Consider the following 22,771-nt stretch of genomic DNA (forward strand, 5'->3'; position numbering starts at 1 on the left):
GTTGAACCTAGATGCTCTACTGCTGGGCTGTAACCTCAGTCCATTTTTTTCTGATTTTATTTTGAGACAGGTCCAAGTTGCTCAGTCCAGCTTCAAACTTGCAATTCTCCTGCCTCAGCCTTCCAAATCCTTGGGATTACAGGTATGTGCCTGGCTTTAGCTTTCAACATTCAGGCAATATTTTTAAAATCAAAATTCATGCATCAAACTTCATGACCAATAAAACATTGGCATCTCAGGTAAAAACAAGACCAGTAAGGGCACCGCCAAGTCACCAGAACATGGAGCAAAGGAAGGGTGGGTGACACCCTGCATGATCGTGTTTCTGGCATCCTCTTAAAGGCTCCTCCAAGGTGGCCTTGCTCTCCTGTCCTGGCGGCCCGGCGGCGGTGAGGTTGAAATGCGCCTGCGCTGAGCACACGGAACCTGGAGCCTTCGCTGCACAGACTTGGGAAGCGGAGGAGCCTCCGGCTGGAAGCTGGGCAGTGTTTCCTCTCCCGTGGACAGTCATCTTAATGAGTCCCATCAGATAAAAGTCCCTCCTGAGGTCCAGGCAACTGGATTACGGAGACCGTCCCTGTGTCTTCCTTCCCTTTCAGTTGCTTTGCCAAGTGACAAAGCAAGAGCTGTATGTCCCTAGTCAGAGGTGGTACCTGCGGAGCTTGGTTTGAGGCCACTTTAGGAGATGGGAGATGATACTCTTAACCAGTTACCTGTCAGCCCAGCCAGACCTGGTGGCTTAACGCTGTGTGCAAGGGTGCTAGTCTCACTCGGGCTCGGCACACCTGTGGAGTGTGTGAGCGTGGGCTTCTCGCAGGAGGGTGTGATCACACTTCTGAACTCATAGTTCCCTGGGGATGAGAACCAGTTAGAACCAATTACATCCCTGAAAGGGAAGTGTGGTCTTAGTCATTCCTGGAGCACCTGGTGAGCATTTGCGTTCCGGGTGCGAGTGAGCAGGAGGGAAAAGGGCTGACTTGAAGCTGATGCCTGAAAAAAAGTGTTCTTATGTTGGGCTTTGTCAGGGTATTTGGTATGTGGGAGAGCAAATAAAGGGGTGGGAAGAAGACACCTCAGCTTCATCAGTTGTGTGTGTGTGTGTGTGTGTGTGTGTGTGTGTGTGTGTGTGGCACACCCTGGCTCCAGCTGCCTTAGAGGTGTGGACCTTGCCTGCTATCCTGAAACTGACCGGCAGATGGCGATAGTGCGATGGGAAAGACAGGGACTGCAGGTGCAGAGGTTGGGGGAGAGGGCGGGAGAGGGAGAGTAGGCGGGGGGAGCCCAGAAAAGGGAGAGAAGGAGGAGGAGGAGCAGCGGGGCAGAGGGGCCTGGAGAGAGAGAGAATGAGAATGAACATTAGTCTGTTTGAGCTCCCATGACAAACCCACACCCCAGGTGGCTTAGACCCCAGAACTTCATATAGCGCCGTTCTGGAGCCTGGAAGTCAAGGTCAAGGTGCTGACTCGCTGTGTACTCACAGGGCCTTTCCTGGGTGGAGAGATCTCTTTCTCTTCTTTCAAGGATGTCAGTCCTATTGGATTAGGGCCCCACTCTTAAAACACTAATTACCTGCTAAAGACCCTCACTTCAAATATACACTGTCTTTTCACCTTGTGGGTTAACTTCAGTACAAGAATTTATTCAATCCCTGTGGTATAGACACAGGGGAGGGGGGTGGGGGGGAGGAGAGAGAGGAGGGAGAAGAGCCTGTGGTACTGGTTGGATCAGATTTCCTGGTCCAGAACCAGTTTCACTGTTAACTTCATTGTGACCTTGAGATGCCACTTCTCCCCTTGAGCTGCTCCATCCCAAGGGGCGGAGAACATACACTGGCCGACACAGTGACTGATTTGTAGAGAGCAATTCTCAAGTGTTCACCCTGCTACCCAAACTCATGTTGAAATTTAATGGCCATCATGACAGTGTGGAGAGGTGGCACCTTTGAGAGGAGATTAGGTCATGAGGGTTCTACCCAGGTGACTGGATTAAGGCCATTATCTCAGGAGTGGGTTGGATATTGCAGAGGGGACCCTTCTGCCTTCCTCCACGGGTGACAGCAGATGCCAGCACCATGTTCCTGGACTTCCTAGCCTCTAGATTTGTGAGCCAAATAAATTTCTATCATTTATAAATTCTCCAGCCTAGTATTCTGCTGTAGGAGCAAAACAGGCAAAATTGTCCCCTCTCGAGTTCTCACTGAGTGACAGACAGAGCAACCCTATGAGATGGGCACTAATATCATCTCCATCTTGTAGATGAGGAAATTTCAGATGAGGTCAGAGAAGCTAAGTGGCCTGTGCAGGGTCACCCAGAAGGACTCAGATCCAAGTATTCTCATGCTGTGGTCTCGACTCTGAGAGTAACAGAAGATGTGATGCCTAAGTAAAAGGAACCCCAAACTCCCATGTTGACAAGCTGGTCTTTTCTGAAGCCTCCACAGAACTCTGGAGAAAGAGCAGGGTGATAAATGGCCTTGCAGTGAGCACAAGCCCCTGCAAACTGGCCCAGAAACCTGGGGGCCCAGAAAAGTTCTTCCTGGACACCCAGTGACCAAACACAGCCGTCTCCGGGTGGTCAAGTGGTGCTCTTCCAGCTCAGTTGGCCGAGGCGAGGCCCAGCCAGCTCTTGTCTTCTACTCAACGAGTGCAGGGCCCTATGCAGAGGAGAATCCGCTCCTCTGAGACACACGAGGGACGCCTAAATCTAATAAGTTAATCTAGACTCCAAGAAACAAGATTAAATTTTCAAATAAAGGCGAGCTCTGACAGCTAAGGCATAAATCTTTTATTTAAAATAGAGTCTAAGCCCATTCAAATGCAATCAGCGATGACAGATGCAGATAGAAACAAGCTCTGATAGAATGGACACGGCACGGATTGGTTTGCTGTTAGTGACACATCACAGAGGGTGACCTTAAGCTCAGTCTGAGTGTCACCAGACAGTGGGACCTTTGCTTCCATTTCCATGCAACTTCTTGGTTCCAGGTGGTGCTGGGATGTGAAGGTGTCCCAGGGGAGGAGTGGGAAGATGCTAATGCAGGGGGAAGGAGTCGGCCCGGGAGGTTCTGGTCTCACTGCCGCCAGCCTCCTCAGCTGCCACAAGAGGTAGGGAAGGGGTCAGCATGGTTTGGAGGTTTCAGGGTATCAGCAAAGCCACAAGGGGAGAAAGTGAGGAGCAGTGGGGTCCAGGGGAGGAACAAAGGGGCAGGATTGCTGGAGCTGCTGGGCACTGGGTGTCGTAGTCAGCTTTTGCACTGCTGTTGCCAAAACACAGGCAAGAACAACTTAGAGGAGGAAAAGTTTATTTGGGGCTTATGGTTTCAGAGGTCTCAGTCCACAGAAGGTCAACTCCATTGCTCTGGACCTGTGGTGAGGTAGCACATCATGGGGGAGGAAAGCTGCTCAGCTCATGGCAGGGTCAGGAAGCAGAGGGAAAGGAAGGGGTCACAGGGAAGATGCACCCTTCCAGGGCAGGCCCCAGTGACCCACCTCCTCCAGCCACGCCCTACCTGCCTACAGTTACCACCCAGTCCATCCAAAGTGGTATGGACTGATTAGGTTACAGCTCTCACAATCCAGTCACTTCTCCTCTGAACATGCCTGTACCGACACACAGGAGCTTTTGAAGGGACACACTTCACATCAGAGCCATAACACCAGGTAAAACCAACCAACGCTGACCTCTTGGTCCACCTCACTGCTGGGTGGGCACTTCCAGGTGCCAGATGCTGTACATGCCCTGCCTGGTCACACTTCACCCTGGCAGCAAACCTTTGTACAGAAGGCAGGCTGAGGCTCAGCAGGAGCAAGTGCCATGGCCAAGGTCGCACAGTTCACAAGTGGCAGAGTTGAGATTCAGCCCAAGGCATGCTGACTCCAGTGCCCGAGCTCCTTCTGTCTGACACTCTGGCTCACAGTCACCCAGAGATGCCAGGGACCTTGTGAAAAATACTGACACCTTGTTTGTTCTAATTCAGGCAAAGAGAATAATTTCCCCTAAATACCACTCTTTTTGGAAGCTGTTAGATGCTGTTACCTGACCTGTTCACAGCAGCACAAACTCAAAAGTCACCCCTGGTTAACTTACATCCCTTGAGAACAAGGGCTCCAAAATAGATAATTCATGATCCATGTTCAGGGAAACTTTTAATAGGATATTGCAACCAAAACAAAACCCCCATGCAAAATAGCATTATTATTAAATATGTTGGGAAATATTGCCTACTCTAACCCTTTCTAGAGAGTCACAAAGTACATTAGAATACTAAAGTCTTTGAGAAATCCTGCAGAAAAGAATTCTGTCTTGCCTTGTTTAGCCCAGCATTTAACTCATTTGAATGTAAAATGTTTTTGTTACCCTCACTGGACATGAGATAGGTGACATGATGTCATATCATAGACTTGTGCTATGTTTTGGATGTCTCCCAAGGGCTTGTGTGTTGGAAGCCTGTTCTCCAGTGTGGTAATATTAAGAAGTAAGGGGGACCTTTAAGAAGTAGAGTCTAGTTGGGGTCATTGAGATGTTGCCCTTAGAGGTCTTAAGGTAGACTTTGTGGGACCTTTGTTTGGTTCTTGTGATAGCAAGTTGTTTTTAAAAGAATGAGCTTGGCTCCTGCCCTAGCTCTGGCTTACTGTTTTGGCATGGGATCTCTCCCTCTTGCACAAGCTTCTGCATGATGCCATCTGCTATGATGTGACAAAGCCATAGGAGCCCTTGCCAGAGATGGACCTACAGTGTTTGGATTTTCAGCCTTCAAAACCATGAGCTAAATAAACTTCTTTATAAAGTTTCTCCACCTCAGGTATTTCCTTATAGTAACAGAAAACTGACTAATACAATCTATGTTCCAAGGAACCCACTGGGAAACAATGATCTAAGTCAATCATTTCAGGTTGGCTCAGCTTCCTGCTTCTCCAGAATGCAAATTTTGGAGTGTGTAATTTCACCATTAAATACTTGACACTATTGTATAGATGCCCATGCAAGTTGCAACTGACATTGGTGATTCTCAATCCTTTTTAGAATGCATCTACTTGGTAATGTGATAAAAGTTGTGGGTATTTTCTGTTGTGGAGAAGAGACATACTCACTCTCATATTTTTTGTTCATATACACATAATGTTGAAATTAGATATAGGGGTTCATGGATCCTTGTTACCCTGAGGTTGGGTCATGAACCTGTGCTTTAAGTCACACTCAGCCAAAGTCCTTGGTGTTACCGTAGTCATGCACTAGGCCTTGGTTGTTGGGACAATGCTGTTGAGGGGAGAGCCACTGATGGAGTCTGTGTCAAAGGACCAGGTATACTCCTGGCCTTCTGACAAAGGGAGCCTGGAGTGTTGGACCAAACTCATGTGTTCAGGGAATGAGTGGGGGTGGGGACTGGAGGACGTCAGGCAGCTCTGAGAGCAGACTTCTCCATGGGTCTGAGGACTGTGCTTCCCTTAGCCCTGTGGAGGGCCTCAGGCTCAAGCCCCCTTCTCTCTGAGTCTCCTCCCAGCACCATGTGTGAGACTGCTGTGCGATGCCTGCCCAACACCATCCCTGCCCTCCTTTTAGGGAGAGCACACAGTGGTCCTTGGGGAATTTAGCTTACTATATGGAACGGACCTTACCCCAGGATTCAGGTGTGGGCTCATGACTCAGACCTGGACAACCAGAGGGCACCATTCTTCGATCACACTGACTGGGGTAGGTAAGAGACCCAAGCCAGGACAATGAGTGCCGAAGGATTACACCATGTTTTTTTACTGAGAAAGAGAAATTCTTAGTAAAACCTTTGATTTTTACTGGGCTATAGATTACAAGGCATGTCTGGGGAGGCTGGTGGCCACTTTGACCCATGAGAGAAGCCTACCTGAGAATAGACCCTCCATGGAGGAGGTCAGAGGTGAGAGACGTCCAGACGAAATAGGTTATATCAAGCTATGTCTGAAAGTAGACTTCCCTCCACACTTCCATGAGCCAATACATTTCCTTTCTGGCTTAAGACTGTGTGAGCTGGATTTCTATTACTTGCAATAGAAAAAAAGTCCTAATTCCCGTGTGTCAAAAGCACATTCCCAGGTCTGTGCCAGGAAGCTGAATAGGAACCCAGTAACATGGAGACAAATCTATCATCTATCAATTAACCATCTACGTATTATCTAGCTACCTCTGTCTTTATCTTGGTCTCTGTCTATATCCATATCGCTCGTATCTCTATATATTCCTGAGGAATCTACTTATGATGATTTCCTGATTTCGTCCTATGCAGGAAGCCCACACAGAGAATCCAAGAACGCCGACAGAGGAGGGGAGTGGGGAGGAGAGGGCACTCAGGCCTTATATATATATACATATGTATATGTGGCTGGGCTGGGTTCTCACCAACAGAATGTGAACAGAAGTGGTGAATGCCATTCTGGGCTCAGCTCATTAAAATCTCCCTATTTGTTCATGCCTTTTCCTCTTCTGGATTAATGTGTATAAACACAGTGACTATAGAAGCCATGCCAGAAGGTGGCAGAACCACAAGAAGAAAGGAGCCTGGTATAGCATCATTCTTGGAGACAAGTTTCATAACAAACACCAATTCTGTGAGAAGAAACCAGTGAGGGAAGAATATCTATTATGTGAAATCAGTCATACCTGGGTTATTTTTTCTGTTATAGTTGTTTCCCTAAGAGTGCATTTTTATGAATTAGAGATAACTTTTCAATCTATGGATTCATCTGTGCCCTACGCAAACTCTGGGTGGCAGTCTGAGAATGGCATTGTGCAAGACTTGTCCTTATGTAGTTGGAGGGAAGATAAAAATAATTCTAAAAAAGAACAAAATTTGATATGGATGCAGAGAGATTACTGTGATGTGCCCTTAGCCTCCTTCCTCTGCATTCAGGCATCTCTCCCCAGAGTCTCAGCACACACCTTACCACTTTCTGTGGCATATGGCTTCCCTGGGGGCTCCAGGACTCTGCCTCTGTCCATGGTGCTGAACCCAGTTCTGGTGACAGAGCAGTGTAATGAAATGAGCCAGGATGCAAACAAGAGACAGAGCGGGGCTTTGATTCTAAGCACATGTTCCCTTGGCTTATCTTGTAACCTCTCCAAATGTTAATTTTCTTATGTGTAAAAGAGAAAATTATACCTTCCTCACGGGATTGTTGTGAAGATCAAATACTGTGGAGAAACTATTGATGAAATGCGTATGTTTTTCCCATCTCCTCTCCTCCCCTTTCTATATTGAACCTACTCCTCCTCCCTCCAAGATTAGCAAGTGTACTGATGACAATTTCATAATCATATGTAATATTGACTTTAAGGGCCAGACCTCTCTTATTTGGGAGGTTTGTGTGAATTAAGAGAAAAAGCAAACAGACTCTAGAGAGATTATCCTTCATATTCTGCTACTGTAGACTACAGAAAATTACAGACTATTATAGGAGTTTTAGAGAAATCTGAAGCTTGAGAAAAAGTATGTCTGGGTTTTTAGGTCCCTGTTTTCTTCTTTTGTAACATGTAGGTAGTGGGTTCAGCCCAGTGGATTCCAACCCGTAGAACAAGGACATATTTCAGTATCTCACTACTCATTCATTGGTGCCCATCTTTGTAAAGATTTTGTCAACTAAACACACTGCACTTATTCAAGAATAATGAATTCACTTCCCCGATATTATTAATAAAAGACATTTAAAAGTGATTGTGTAATAAAATAGTATTAAGCTTCCCAGTTTAATTAGGTGGTTGATGCTTTAGTCTATGTGGTCTCATTATTGGCTCATGTGTGGATACCCTTAGGTTTTTTGAATTTTTGCCAAGAATTCAGACCCTGATGTTAATTCTTGAACCTTGGGGCAGGAGTTATTGCTTTCAGTGGGCTCTCAGGGTCCTTCCAGCTCTGACCTGATTCTATTAAGCACTGAAGTGCTGAAAGGGATAGATTGGAATCATAGAGGCATCCTCTGGTGTTTGGCTCAATCCACACCCAGAGCTGGAATTTATAATACCCATATTCCCCTCATGGGAAATTGGGAGTGCAAGAAGCATTCTGAGTGTGTGTGTGTGTGTGTGTGTGTGTGTGTGTGTGTGTTTGTGTGTGTATGTGTGACTGGAAAGTTGACTTATTAAAAAAAAAAGATGGCTGGCAGAGCAAACAGCCCTTTGGCCTCCTCCTCTTGACACACTCTTTCCCTGTTGCACATGACATGGGCAGCCAATTTGAAACCAAAGTGTGCTTAAAGCATCCTTGAGGAGGGAGTTGGTTAGATGGTCTCAATGACTGTCCTACTGTGATGACTGGTGGCATGTAACCTGATCCATCCTGGTGTGGTGAGGTGAGGCCAGCCATTTATGTTGAAGGGCTGAAAGAGCTGTTCACCTACCTCCACCTGTAGGAGAAAACATCATCAAGAGAGCAGTGAGGCAGGAGAAGGAATGTTGAGGGCTACCTGGAGGTTTTGGCTTATTGTCAGTTGATGACATTTGCATCTGAATTTCAGGTTCACTTGCCATGCCCCAGACCTCCAGAGAGGACTTGCCAAATGTCGTCTCACTTCACAATGGATTTATGATGACTTATACAAAAAATACACAAAATGGGATAAAGTCAAGAGATGAGATCAGGGCAAAAGGAAATTGAGAGCAGGAAGACAAAATAAGGCAAGATTATCACGGGATAATCTGAAAATAAGATTAAGGGATAAGATTAGCCTTGACACCTACCTGCCAGAAAGCCCTGATAGTCATCTGCAATCGCTGAGAATATGGGTCTGGGCCTCCCAGTGGCCAAAGAATAGTTGGAAACATGATTGGTTCCAGAATTACCAGGCAGTGTGGCAAGGACTCTGAAAGGGTTACATGGAGCAGTCCTGTGGGCACATGGAGGAATGGGCCTGCCCTGGCTTCTTGGAGGAGATGGAACCCAAACAGAGACTTGGGAAGAAGCCTGTTTCTTCCAGGATTTGTTGGCACAAATAACTGGCCTCTCCTAGGCTTGGAAAGAAAGCTGGGTGCAGACTGTCTAAGGAGCAGCCATTTCAAAGGGAGCTTTCAGAAATTATATCAATTATCTACTGATGCATAACAAATCAGCCCCAAATTTAGTGACTTGAATGAAAAGTAAACATGTATGACCTTCTAGCATTCTTATGAGTCAGGAACGGGGAAGCTACCGAGTGGAGTGGTTCTGGCTCAGGCTGTCTCGAGCTTGCAGACAAGAAGCTGCCTGGGGCTGCCTGCAGTTAGGGTTAGACTGGGTGCAGCACCCACCTCCAAGGAGGCTCGCTCAGAGCTGACAAGTGAGTGCTGGCTGTGAGCAGGAGGTCCTGGCCCTCACCGTATGGACTTCTACGTAGCATGGCTTGCACATCCTCATGATTTGACAGCAGGGGTCCCCCAGAGTGAGTCATCCAAGACAGAGTAATGTGAAGTCACAATGTCTTTGTGACCTAGTACGGAAGTTACACTTTGTTGTTTCTGCAACCTCCTGTAACTACATGATTAATCCTATTCAACATGGGAGGGTATGAACACGAGGGGGAAAAGATCATTCAGAATCATCCTGGAGGCGGGTACAAAAGTAATAAAAAAATCACTGAAATTAGATGATAAAAATCACAACTACAGCGAGTCCACTTTGGAAGCCAAGGCATTGAGCTAACTCTTTATTCACATGACTCTCGATGAATCTTCAACTTACAGAGCTCGGGCACTGATGAGGAAACAGGTTCTTAGAAGTCATGGGGATGGCCCAAGGTCACACAGCAAATTCGTGGTGGAGTCAATTTGAACGGAGGTCTTCAAGATTCTGGAGCCGTTCTCCCCACTGTAGCCCCGTGGTGCCTCTCCAGGAGCCTTCCCTTCAGCTCAGGAGGCACGGCTGCTCCTAGCCTCTGTTCAGAACGCTAAGGCAGAGGCCCGGGGAGCTGCAGCAGGTCATCCCCTGAGCTTGCAAGCTTCCCAGCAGCTACTGGGGAGATCTGGGCATGTGGCTTGCTGCAAGCCTTGGACCCCACCCTTCTTGCACCTTGGTGGCTGCCACAGCTCAAATGCTAAGCAGATGCCTGGAAAGACCCCAAACCTGTCAGCTTTGCATCACTATAACAAAGACCTGAGAGGATTAACTTGCACAGAGGAAAAAGTTGATTTTGGCTCATAATTTTGGAGGTTCCAGTCAGTTGGCTGTTAATTTTGTCCGGGGGGGATGCAGCACATCATGGCACATGTGGTGAAAGAGAACCACTCACCTCAGGGCATGGAGCAAGGAAGAGGAGGAGGCCAGGTTCCTACAGTCGCCGTCAGGCTCACCTCCAGCACTCGAGGATCTCCCAACAGACCCCATCTCTGAAGGGTCCCATCACCTCACAATAGCACCACCTTGGGGACCAAGCCTTTAACACATGGACCCTTAGGGTCATTCAAGATTCAAACCACAGCAGGTCACATGGGGTCCGTGTAGGTCATTTAATTTTCAATCTCCTCCAATGCCGCAGCCTCCTCCCTCACTCGCAGCCCACCCCCACCCGTTCTCCCAGGAAACTTGCTGCACCCTCCTCGTGCTGCTTCCAGGAGAGGCACCTTTCCCCCACTTCTAGGCGGTCAATGTCCCATGCTCACCACAGGTCCTCCCACTGGGGACGAATCGCTCCGTCTTTGGTGTCGCTCGCTCCGTTTGCGCACTGGGGCTTGTGCTCTTCTCCTCTCGTGACCCCCCTTTGCTTTCAGTCTGGGGCTATACCTATTTGCAGGCTCTTTTTTGTTAAAAAAGATACGAGTGCATTGCTACATCTCAAGACGTTCCAGAACCTCCCCTCATCTTCCCTTTGCGTTGCTGGTGCATCTCTTGCCTCCCCATAGTGGTCTGCTAATGGGAGTGTCCACGTGTCCGAGGGCGAGGATGGCAACCTACTCTGATACACAGGTGCCTGCAGTCTGAGGATAAAGGCCCAACTCCTTGCCGTGGTGGACAGGCACGGAGTGATCTGGCCCTGGCCCACCCACTCCCCATCCATCACTCACTGAGGTGCAGTCATGCAGCTGGATTCTGGTCCTCAGACGTGCCACTCTGGTGCCTGCTCAGGGTCTTTGCACCCACCGCTCCCTCTGCTGCAGGGGTTTCCTCCCTGTCTTTGGGGTCTCAGCTCAGCCTTCCCTGACATCTTGGTCTCCCTCCACACACCTTGGTGCCTGTCTGTTGTAATGCCCGATGTATTTTCCTAGCTGCCTCATCAATTTTGAAAAGCAGCCTTTGTAAAATTAGTTTCACTCTATTATCTTTATCTTCTGGTAGGGACAAAGGTCTACATGAACTGGGATCTTGCCCATCTTGCTGGTTGCTGTCAGAGCCTCAGAAGGTCCAGGCACACAGGAAGTTCTTACTTCACTGGCTGAATGAATAGCAATGGGTGAGTGGTCACAAACAGGCTTGTGTGAGCGTCTGTCTTGGGGAGTTCTCTACCCCAGCCCTAGTGTCTTGCCTTCAGCATGGAATGTGTGGTGCGGGAGATGAATTAAAGGGCCACCCACCTCCTACATCATCTGCCTTTTCAGGGGGTGGCCTTTGTGCTTCTCCAACTCCCCCAAATCTTGAAGTGCAGCCGCTTGCAGCACTTGTTGAATTGAGCAGAATCTTTTGAAACCACTGCCGACAACTTTGGTCTGCCTGGTCCTTCAAATGGAACTCATGGGACAAGCTAACACCGGGAGTTCTCATTCTCAGTTGTGGGTTCCGGATCATGGGAGTGCAAAGGCCACACCTCACACGGCAGATGTGTTGATGGAAAACGGGACAATCTGCCCAAGATGCCGGGTGTCAGAGGAGCGGCACAATATCCTTCTGACACTTGAAAATTGCAATATTGAAAGGTTCCTTCTCACTTGTCAGCCAGACAGGCCTCTCCTGCACAGACTGATTCCAGGCCTCGCCCTCCGAGGTTGGGTTATCCACTGTCCCAGGACCAGTTAACAGGGATGGTTGAGACCCCATTTTGACCCCACAGCACACACAGCACCTCAAGTGTCCTAGGCATGGCGTTTCTGTGTTTAATCAGGACTTTCAGTTACAAGTGATTTGAAATGGCACTATGTCACCTCAAGCACTCAAGAGATGCTGGGAAGAGGTTGCTTCAGGCATGGCTGGGTTCCGGGGGCTCTGACAGTCTTTTATTTATTTTATTAGCTCTTTCCATATGGTGGTTTTGGGGGGAAGGAAGCTCCTGGAAGCCCCAGAGGCATTAATTGTGCAAACATTTTACACATATAATTTCATTCACTCTTCTTTTTCTTTCTGTTTCTTAAATAAACCAGGCATATTTTTACTTTAGGATATTTGTGCTGCTATTCTGTGCTGAGACCCCTCCCTGTCCCTTTAGTTACATATGTCACTCCCTGACCTCCTGCAAGGCTCTGTTCACATTGCCAACCTTGCCCACCTATTTGAATGGAATCCTTCCCCACTGCAATTACTGCCTTAGAGCTCCCTCTACACAGTATCTGTTGGTTATCTCTCTTTCCCTGTGGCCCACTAGAGTGTCTGTTTTGTTCACTAATGTATCCCAAGAACCTCATACAGTCCTGTCACATAGTAGTAGCTCACTTTGTTGGATGACTGAATGAAAAAGTGAAGCCGGGCATTGAAAATACAGCAGTAGACAAACCTAAAATCCTCTGAGCTTTTGTGCCTTACCTTCTGGTGGGGATGATGGACAGCAAATGAGATTTTAAAGGAGGACTAAATATCTGGAATTTCAGGTGGCAGTAAGTGCTGGGCAGGCAAGCATAGCAGATGCCCAGGTTGAGATGAGATTCAGTCCCTGCTGTATGCTGAGAACAAGGAGACGACTCTCCTGTTGTTTTAATTTTATTGTGTTTGGAAGCAGGAGAGGACAAGAATGCTGCTAATGATGGTAGTAAAGCTTCTCCAAATTTATTTACAAGTTGTGTTTGCTTTTATTTTCATTTCCTTCTCAATTTGGTTGTGGGAGTGGGCAGCTCCTGCCAATCTATCATTCCCTCGACATTTCCCACTCACATGATTTAAACGAAGAAATATGCAGATTGGCTGGGAGCTACTGGTGTTCGGAAACCCCTCTCCGAGCCAGCTGCTGCAAGGAGGAGCAGCAACTCAGACCAATAAGCAGGTATTGACTCATATTGGCATTAACGTCTTTTTTTTATTGACACAAGTGTTTTATCAAAATTCGCCTGGGGAGGAACATCCATCTTCCTATTGACCTAAAATAGGAGATATTACAGGGTGGGCATTCCATCTATGTAGTAGGGACCTGTGTACTGTGCATACAGATGGAGATGCACAATCAATATTTCATCATCAAATTATGATCTGGCTTTCAATGTTTTGCAGAAAGAACCTGGAGATGAGTAATGAAGTACAACAATAATTTTGATGTTGCAAAGTGTTTTTTTTTTTTTTTTTTCATTTCAGTAAGACGGGGAGCCTGCCCTTGGTCATTCTGCTACAGGAGACCACCCCTCTGGCTGCAGAGGGGTATGGTGGAGCGCTGCCTAGGCTTTGCTTGACTATCACTTGTGTCCCTGTCACTGGTGCCCCACCCAGGGCCTTTGATTCATCACTTCTGTGCCTGCTTCTGCCAGCTCCACTGGACCAGCAGGTGCGACTCTTGGGCAAGGGCCTGGGTGCCTGTGTCAGCTGGGTCAGGATGTCCCGCTCTCCCCTACCACTTTGCTCCCCTCGGGTTGTCCCCCACCCCCGGGGATCCTTCCCTTCACTGAACTCACAGCCATGTCTCCAGCCCGATCACAGGAGGTCTGACTGACACCACTCACTCCAGGGCAACAGGGACTCTGTAGGAGGAAGAGGGGAGGCTGCTGCTGGGTGGGGGCTCTGCTCCTTTCCTGTCACTCTGCCTCTTGACCTCTCCGTGCTGCTCAGCTCTGGATACAATCACAGGTCCACAATGGATCACTCTGATGATCTGTTAAGTGCCAGGCACTGTGGTAGGAGCTAGGGATGGGGCAGTGAGAGAAGTAGGAAAGGCTCACGTCCCTGTGTCAATTTTGTGCTTTTGGTTATAAAAGCAGACAAATTAAATAATCACTGAAGTCACGTTGACACAAGTCAGAGAGCTCCAGGTCTGGTCTTTCCAGCTGCCCAGGGGCATCACTAGGTCCCAGTTCTGTCCCTGTCTCTGCTTAGCCAAATCAGGTGTTGGCTTCATCCTCAGGCTGGGAGTGACTGCCACAGCAACTCCATCACACCCAGACAGGAGGGTGTCCAGAGGGAGGAGAGAGACCATTGCTTCTGTGGCTTTCTCTTTAAAGCAAGGTCACCTTCCCTAGAAGTCACTGCCTCCCTAGTGGCATTACCTTTGCCTGATGGGTCTGAAATGGGCCCTGTGCTCCCTCCTAAGTCATCCTGGTGAGGGACAGATTTACCCGTGAACCAACTCCTGAATCTAAGCATTCGGGTGGTTTCTCCTGAGGCTCTGGGAGAGCCCGAGGGGGTGACACACGAATGCACTGGACTCTGCTAGGAAGGAAGGGGGAGGCTGCTGCTGGGTGGGGGCTCTGCTCCTTGCTTCCCATCACTCTGCCTTCTTGACTGCCTCCGTGGTGCTCTCTTCCGGACAGTCACACAACAGTTCATCTGTGTGATTGGACTCGGTCTAGCTTCCTTACGTGGTTGCTCCCTGATGGCGGCCTGTATGTTTTGTAAGCTGCTGTACCTTTGTGATTATGCAGTGACCTGTGGATGATTAGGCTCCATAAACATCTGATACGTGAATGCATGGTACAGATGACGGCAGTGAACACGTGGATGTGTGACCTTGTGCAGTCGGCAGAGCAGACGTGAAGGGGGTAGGGTGGTGCTTGCCATCACCTCTGTGGGCAGAGTCTGTGAGGATGGCAGGGGCGAGGGCCCCTCCATGCCCAAGGAGCCCAGAGCAGTAAGAGCAGCAGCTCAGGTCAGGAAGACCCAGGCTAGGCTCCACCTGGACCCTGCCGCCACGTGACTTCAGAGGTAGTCCTCCGCTCAGAGTCTTGCTGTTTTCTTGAGAGAGACTGAGGATCCAGTCACTGAATGATTTGCTGAGCACTTACTCTGTGCAGAGGCTGGGGATGCCTGTAGAAGTACGGGGTGTTATGAAAGCATTCCTGGGGATCCATTCAGCCTGGTCCTCCAGCTGAGTTTGAGGGGTGCGTCGGCCAGATCAGGCCCCTGGGTGGAAAGAGGGAGTGGACCATGGCAGGTGGAGAAAGCAGCTCAGAGGTGCTGAGGTGGGAGCGGGCTTGTCTGAGGAAAGCCAGGGGGTAAGGCCTGAACTCGGGGTGGCGGAGGGAGAAAGGCGTGAGAAGAGGAGCGGGTCAGAGGGGCTGCTTGAGGGGTGGCGAAGGCCGTGGCACCCCTGCGCTCCACAGCACAAGGCACAGTGCCCGGCCCTTGATTCCAAGGCAGCAGACCCTGCCGAAGGGATCTGGCTGTTGAATGGAGAGATGCTAAACCACGCAGCCGCCGCATTTCCCCAGCAAGAGTCCAGGGCCTTGGACTGGGAGGCAACAAGGCAAAGGAGAGAAATGCACTGCTCAAGAGACCTGGGGAGGCAAATCTTGCAGCTGAGGAGAATCAGAGATTCTGCCCTTACTGGGCTTCAGGAACACTTGTTCTCAACTGCCTGTTGAGTGGAATAATCCAGATTCCCATCAGGAGAATAAGTCCAAGGGTTTGCAGAGGAAGCTTTCTTCACTCTGGACCCAGGGAATCAAGCATAGTGCAGTCAAGAAATACCATGTCACCAATCGCAAAAGCTTAAATTAGATGCAATGTCCAAGTCTGCTCCCTAGCACCCTCCACACCAAGTAGAGGCCATGGCGGAGCACTAGCATATCTGGACTATCGCTATTTGAAGCTGGAAACAGGAGGAGGCATGATTTTTGGTGAATTGAAAGGCTAGGGGAAAAAAAAGGAATTGTTTGTAGGCCTACATTCTAGAAAAACCAACATTCTGGTTGGAATGGGCTGTCATGTGGAAAGTGTGTGGAATTTGGAGTAGGAAGGCTGCCTTTGAATCCCATTCATGTTCCTCATTAGCTATGTGACCTTGGTGGGTCACTGATTCTTAATTTCCTTTTCCATACATGGGAGATGGTAATAGTTGCTTCAAAAGGCTACTGTGGGTATTAAGTGAAATAAGATAGTGAAAGTACTTTATCAGTTGCAAAACATTATGAATTCTAGGGATTATCAAAAAATCCTTTTTAAGCCAAAAAATTGGGTGATATTATTGAATCAATATTAGTTTGGGGGTATTAGGTAGGAGAATGTCTTTATCCTTAGGAGATGCATGCTGAAGTATTTAGGAGTGAAATGTCAAGATGCTTAAAATGTTAAAGTGGTCAGAAAACAAAATTGTGTGGTTCAATGAGTTATCCAGCTATATATTTACCTACTTACATCTTTATCTGTATCTTGAGAAGATGCGGCAAAACTAGCTTTAATTTTTCAAGAGATTTTAAAGGTTTCATAATGAAAAGCAGGGGAAGGTAAATCCCACGGGGAATCTATGTGAAGTGATACCCAGAGGTAACAAAGGGCAACGCCTCCGTGACCTTGGGGAGGAGGTGCCTTCTGTCCCAGCTCCACCCCTCTCCTCCTGGTGCCTGGAGGCAAGTCCAGGGGCGCTGGGGGGAGAAGGCGGAGGATGGCGTGGAGGGCACTGGAGAAGGACCAGCAGGAGCCAAACACGTTCTTCTCTCCCAGCCAGACTTAAGGCTAAGAAGCAGGGAAGAGAAGGGATGATGGTCAAACCTCTTGTGAGTGACATCTGTGACTGGATCCTGGAAATATTTTTCTTCTTGATTGGAAAATAATGCATGAGGAGAAGCCAGTCTCTCTCTCTATCTGATTTTAGACAGGAACATGTGAGGACAAGGAGGCCAGAGGCTGCTGTCGCCACACTGGAGGGCAGGCCACGCACCAGGGAGTAGCCTCTGAAGGGGCCTGGCGCACGCAGGTCAGTGACAGTCACACCTGACCACCTGCTGCCATGCTTCTTGCAGGTGAGGAAGGCCTCCCATTCAAAGGCCCCTTGAGGTGGCTATTTGTCTCTGGGGCCACCAGCATCCTAACTGAAGCACAGGTCAAGGTCAGAGTAGCCTCCTTGTCTCATTTCCCTTAGCCGTGTCCCCTCCTTTCCTTCTGATGGTAACAAGAAGCAACACAAGGCAGACAAGGAAATGGACCCTGAAGAAGAGTGCAGTATTGAGGCCTCTCCTGTCAGAGGAGGGACGTGGAGGGATGTGCTTCATGGTCACAGGTGCCAGCTGATGGTTGCAGGAGACAGTGCTTTGGACCCAACAGTCCTTGTTCTACCCAGTCCCCTCTAGCTGCCTTTGCTCAGCTTCACCCCACCTCCCAGCTTCCGCCTGCCACACCACCTCTCCCTTTGAGGACTGCTCCTTGGGCCATCACATCACTCTTACTGAGAGCCCAGAGCTGCCAACCCATCCACCATCCCACTAACCCATGTGGAGCACAAACCCTTGCAGTGCCTTCGTCTCAGGCTGCACAAACATTGTGGTGCAGTGAGGGCACCAGAGCCCTCTGGGCAGGCGGACCTGGGAATGCGCCTCCCTAGCGCCCCCCGACTGGGCTTCCTCACCTTCCCTATTGCAGCTCCCTACACCCTTGATTGCTGTGCCAGGCGCTCTGTAAGGACATGGAGGTGTGAAACCACACAGGGAGGCCTGGGCGCAGAGTCCACCGGGCTTTGCACTGAGAACCTGGCCACAGCAAGTGACCCTGCGCAGACCACCCATGCTGCCGCCAGGGCTCCCCTGCAGACCGAGCTGACAAGGCCCACCTGTGCTTAGCTTCTGGCTCTCTCAGGGACTGACTTCACTTGCAAGTGGCTTTTTTCCCACAGCGTCATTCACGTAAGGACCAACCTACAAGCCAGGCATTTACATGAAGGTGATGTCTGAATCTTCTCGTCACTCTGTCCTGCTGGGTGCCTTCTCTATAGGGCAAGAAATGGGAAGTCCACAGAAGGACAGAGACATTTGTGTGGACTAGACCTACCTACCTTGCCTCACTAAGGCCCCTCCCCTGCAGTCCTTGCCCTCCGCTGGCCTCAGCTTGCTGGAGCCTGCTGCCAACATCACTTCCCTCGTTGCGCATGCCACTCACTAATCTGAAGCCACATCAGTGCCTCCCAAACCTGCTTTACTTTAGACTCACCTGGGAACTCTTCCAAAACTACACAGGTGCCGGGTCCTCGCCTTTCCCCACTTCTGCCAGGAATCTCTGGACCAAGGCTCAGGCGTGGGTTTCTTCAAGCACACCAGGTGACTCCAGTGTGGCCGGTCTGAGTCCTCGGGCTGCACAGCAGGCGGCACCTGTGCCAGGCAAGCCTCCCCTGGCCTGATATTTGGCTGCCTCCATCCTGGAGGAGGGGCCGCTGGATCCTCAGGCTCCCTCCGGCTGCTCGCTCAGTCATCCTGTTCTGGTAACATAATACTTTCTTTAAAAATTCAAGTATGTGACTTCTCTGAAACTGTGAACATGGTCAAGATCAACCGCTGTGAGCATCCAAGGATAAGGTCAGTGAGCCGATACCTGGGGACCAGGCACTGCTCCTCCTGGGGTCAGGCTTCCCATGAGCTCCCCTGTGGATTTACCCAGGCACATCAGTTTCCTTGCTGAGGGGTGGGGGGTGTGGGGAGGGCTGGAGTACCAGGGCTACACCCTCCGCTTTCTTAGAACTCGGTAACTTACTTCGGTGAAGTGCTTACTAGATTGCAAACATAGCTTTTTAAAACACCATAGTTAATCACTAGACAAAAGGCAGGAATAATTTTCCAAGGCACACTCAGAGGTACGACTCTGAATAATAATGTAGCCCTTATAAAGTCATTCTCATTTTCCTGTTCTATTCAAGGGGTGCAGTGGGGAAGCAGAGCTTAATCTTCAATGGAACAACATAAACTTCAATAATTACTCAGAAAAATGTGCTTCTGCCCAGTCTATACACTTTGCTGGCCTACTGTCAAAGGCAGAGTCTAAGGAAGAGAATTTTGGGTCACCCTCACGATGGCACTTCGGGAAATTCTGACTTTTAAAATGATTTTAGGGCACTTGCTAATTCCTTTCCTTTGTGTGGATTCTCATATTTTCCTTTCTCCAATGTCTGCTAATTAAGAAAAAAACTGTTTTAATAAAAACTCGTTATCTGAGCAAGTATACAACATCTAGTTTCTGGCTTATATAGAAAAATAAGATCATTCATTTGGCCCCATGTAGGGAAAATAATGACCTAATGAATGATCTCTGCCACTTTTTATCGGTTTGGGGGTGATAAGTAGGTGCAACCCTTGTCTACTGCTCAGTATCCAGTCACTTAGCATCCCGATCCTTAAAATCCTTTCTTTCTGAGTTATCACTAAGTACTGAAATATCACCATTTCCCAGCTCACACCTGCCAGCTGTGCTGTGACCACTGTCCATTGCTTTGTGGGTTTGCTACCCTTTCACTAGACCAGTGGGTCAGAACCCTGGCTGTTCATGCACAGCACTTGGGCTTATGACAACATAGATAGATGTGTAAGCACCAGGCTCCGAGATTCTGATTCCAATGGCCTGGGATAGGGTGTAGGCAAAGGTGGATCCCAGGTGATGTTACATGCAAGTGGGTTCCAGAACCACTGTCAGCTCTTCCTAGGAGCAAAGCAATAGTGTCTCCTCTCTCTAGCATCTGGCAATGGAGTCTGGCATAAGACAGACACAGGTCTGCTATGAATTATATACTGAATGTACCTGGAAAGGTCTTGGAATCCTGGTACCATCACACCACAGCATCACCCTCTTCTGATGGATTTCTCCACTATGTATTAAGCAAGGAATCTCACACTGTTAATTCTAAAGAAGCAGGATTGCTGTAATACTAATTTATATGGTTCATCTTGGGCTCCCATTGCATTACTTGTTAATACTCATAGACAATGCCAGAGCACTGAAGTCAGTGGAAGCAAGTTGATATATTAAAAAGAAATATTATTATGGTATTTAGAAATGCATGGCAATAGACTGTTGCCATGTGAAGCAGAACAGCACAGATAGCAATGTTACCTAATCACTGCAGAGATCACTGCTTAGAGTAAACAACCATTTCTTCCATGTGATTTTCAGGAAAAAATTAAAAATAGCTACCTGAATACAAAAGCAGAAACCCAACTGTCCATATTCAGTTGGCTCATTGGTTGGTTGGTTGATCACTCATTCATTCATTCATCCATTCATCCACCTAGGGCTTTTTGAGTCTTTCTTTTCTGCATTGGGCACTATTCTAGGCACTTGGACACAGAAGTGAACTCAAGTGACACGTGCCTGATCTCATGCAATAGCAGACAGCATACAACTCAGGAAATAAGTGCCATGAGCCAGATGAAGCAGGTGGATCTGAGGCCCAGGGAGTGAATGGAGCCCTGGTGGTCAGCAAAAGCCTTTGAGGAGGTGACCCGGAAACTGAGACCTGAATTTCTAAGGACAGGAGACCATGGACACACAAGTTCAGAGGCAGGGTTGAGCTGGAAGGTGAGCAACAGAGAGGCTGGTGACTCTGCATGGACAGCAGTGTGGATATGGAGCACCTGCCTGATCACTTGGGGACTGTGCAGTGGTGAGGAGTCTGGGGGAGGCAGTTGAAATGGCAAATGGTACCATCAGTTCCCACTTTGACAGAACTGCTACTACAGAAGCGGGCTGTATAGAAAGTTGATCAGAGTGAGTTTTCTTGTCCCAGGAAAGCCATTCCATTGGGTCAAGCTTCGCTCAACCCCTGAAGTAAAAAAAAAAGAATAATTAAGGTGCTCTTTGACTTATGTTGGGACTATGTCTCAATAAAGCCACATTTAAGTTGAAGATATCATAAACAAAAAATACTTTAATACACTTAACCTTCTGAACATCATGGCTTAGCCTAGCTTACCTTAAATGTGCTCAGAACATTTTCATTAACCTTAAGTTGGGCAAAATCATCTAACACAACATCTAGTTTATAATAAGGTATTGAATAGCTCATGTAATTTATTGAATAGCTGGATCCAAAATGCTCTGGTAACAGACACACCAGAGCATCAGCAACTGCCCCTCTGGATGGTGGGGCTGCCAGGGAACCTGGCTCCCTGCTGCCACCCCAGCATCACGAAGTAGGAGTGACTGCAAACTGCCATTCAGGAGAAGTCAAAATTCAAAACTCAAGGCGGTGTCTACTGACTGCGCTTCACTTTTGCACCGTTGCAAAGTTGAAAAGTCCTAAGTGGAACCACCTGAGCAGGACCATCTGCATAGATGTCTCTTTCCTTCTTGAGTGCTGGAATGGGAGCGGAGTGTTCAGCCAAGTCACGAGTACCCACTGCCCCTAGATATCCATGTGGCTCATCTTTTTTTAAATTTAATCCTCTTCCAAATGTCACTTCCCCAAAGAGGCCCTGCTCCTATCACCGTCACTCTGAATGTCCTTCTCCCCTGCTGCTGGTGACCCTGGGTCTTACCACTACCTGATATCACATGTCGGTCTGCTCATCTCATCTCCCCCCTCCCCACTGGAATGCAAGCTCCCTAGGTCAAGGACTTCATTAGCTCTGTTTCCTGCTGTACTCAGCACAACCCCTGGTACACAGTAGGTGCTCAGTAAATATTTGTTGAATGAACTTTGATTAAGTGCCACTGGGTTTTGTTGCATTTCTCTGGGCGCGAAGGACTTAAGAGAGCCCCAGTGTTCCTGGGCTGCTATTTCCCAAGCGCATTCCTGTCCTTTCTAATCTTTCTGCCTTAATCACTTTAAATGTACTGACAAGCACAATTGACCAATTAATAGCGCTTATGCTCTTGTTACATCATTTGTAATCCATGATGCTCTTTCTATTTGCAATGGTCTTTCAATTTTTCATGACTCAAAATGGAGGACATGCATAATGAATACAAATAGCAAATTGATTAAATGTAATGCATATTCTACTGCTTGCTGGGTTTATGCCTGTTATTAATGACAGAAATCCAGCAAATTCTCATGAAAACACTGATGACATACAACTTTAATGCAAAATGTTGGAGCACTAGGGGTCCTAAATTTCCCTAATTACTGAGCAACAGCAGACATTAATTTCCCAGACGGCAACCTTTGTATATAAGAAAATCGGCACGGCTTCTTTGTCCAAGTTCTTTTTGCTGAGCACAAAAACCATCATGCAACCCACAGACTATTTGTGTGTGTTTAAAAGAAAAAAAAAAAGAGATACACTTGAGAGATTGCCTTATGAGCAAAGGATAAAGGATGCCACTTGTGTAAAATCAAATTTATTGTCTACTACAGGGATTGCATGGTTTTTGGAATGCTAATATACTGTGATACAGATTCCACATAGCTTCTGCAGGTGTACTGAGCATTAAAACATCACAAAGGTGATAAAGCAAAATAAGAAAGAAGATATGGATAAGAGTCTGAAATGGATAATAAGGTAAAGGAGGCACTTTTAAGAGATCAGTTTTGCTGGGGGTACAGTATAAGTCTTGGTCTCAGTCTACCAAGGACAGGTGGGCATGTGGACCCACCTTATTTTCCATTAACAGGAAATCTTCTGGGATGCAGGTGTTTTCTCTGACACACTGGTAGGTATGGTAGCTGGCTTATGTAGGCTGGTACTGGGAAACAGCAAAGAACTTGTCTGCTAGATCTGTAAAGCCAGGGGATGGATGACGTGGACATTTGTTGAGGCCCACCCAGCTCTGAAACCAGTACCTTCCCAGTGTGCTGAC

General features: G+C 48.1%; 1 long non-coding RNA gene across 3 annotated transcripts in view; it reads right to left on the reverse strand.

Moving 5' to 3' along the window:
* Window positions 1-13,358: 13,358 nt before the first annotated feature.
* Window positions 13,359-22,771, reverse strand: part of LOC124967290 (uncharacterized) — a 53,549-nt gene continuing 44,136 nt past the window's right edge. For all 3 annotated transcript variants that reach the window (XR_007105504.1, XR_007105505.1, XR_007105503.1), the window contains 2 exons: window positions 18,197-18,461; window positions 13,359-15,178 (listed from right to left, as the gene is read on the reverse strand). This is a non-coding gene — a long non-coding RNA (uncharacterized LOC124967290). The remainder of the gene's footprint in view (window positions 15,179-18,196; window positions 18,462-22,771) is intronic.

The sequence above is a fragment of the Sciurus carolinensis genome, chromosome 16, assembly GCF_902686445.1.
Source record: "Sciurus carolinensis chromosome 16, mSciCar1.2, whole genome shotgun sequence".
In the NCBI taxonomy this organism is placed as follows: domain Eukaryota; kingdom Metazoa; phylum Chordata; class Mammalia; order Rodentia; family Sciuridae; genus Sciurus; species Sciurus carolinensis.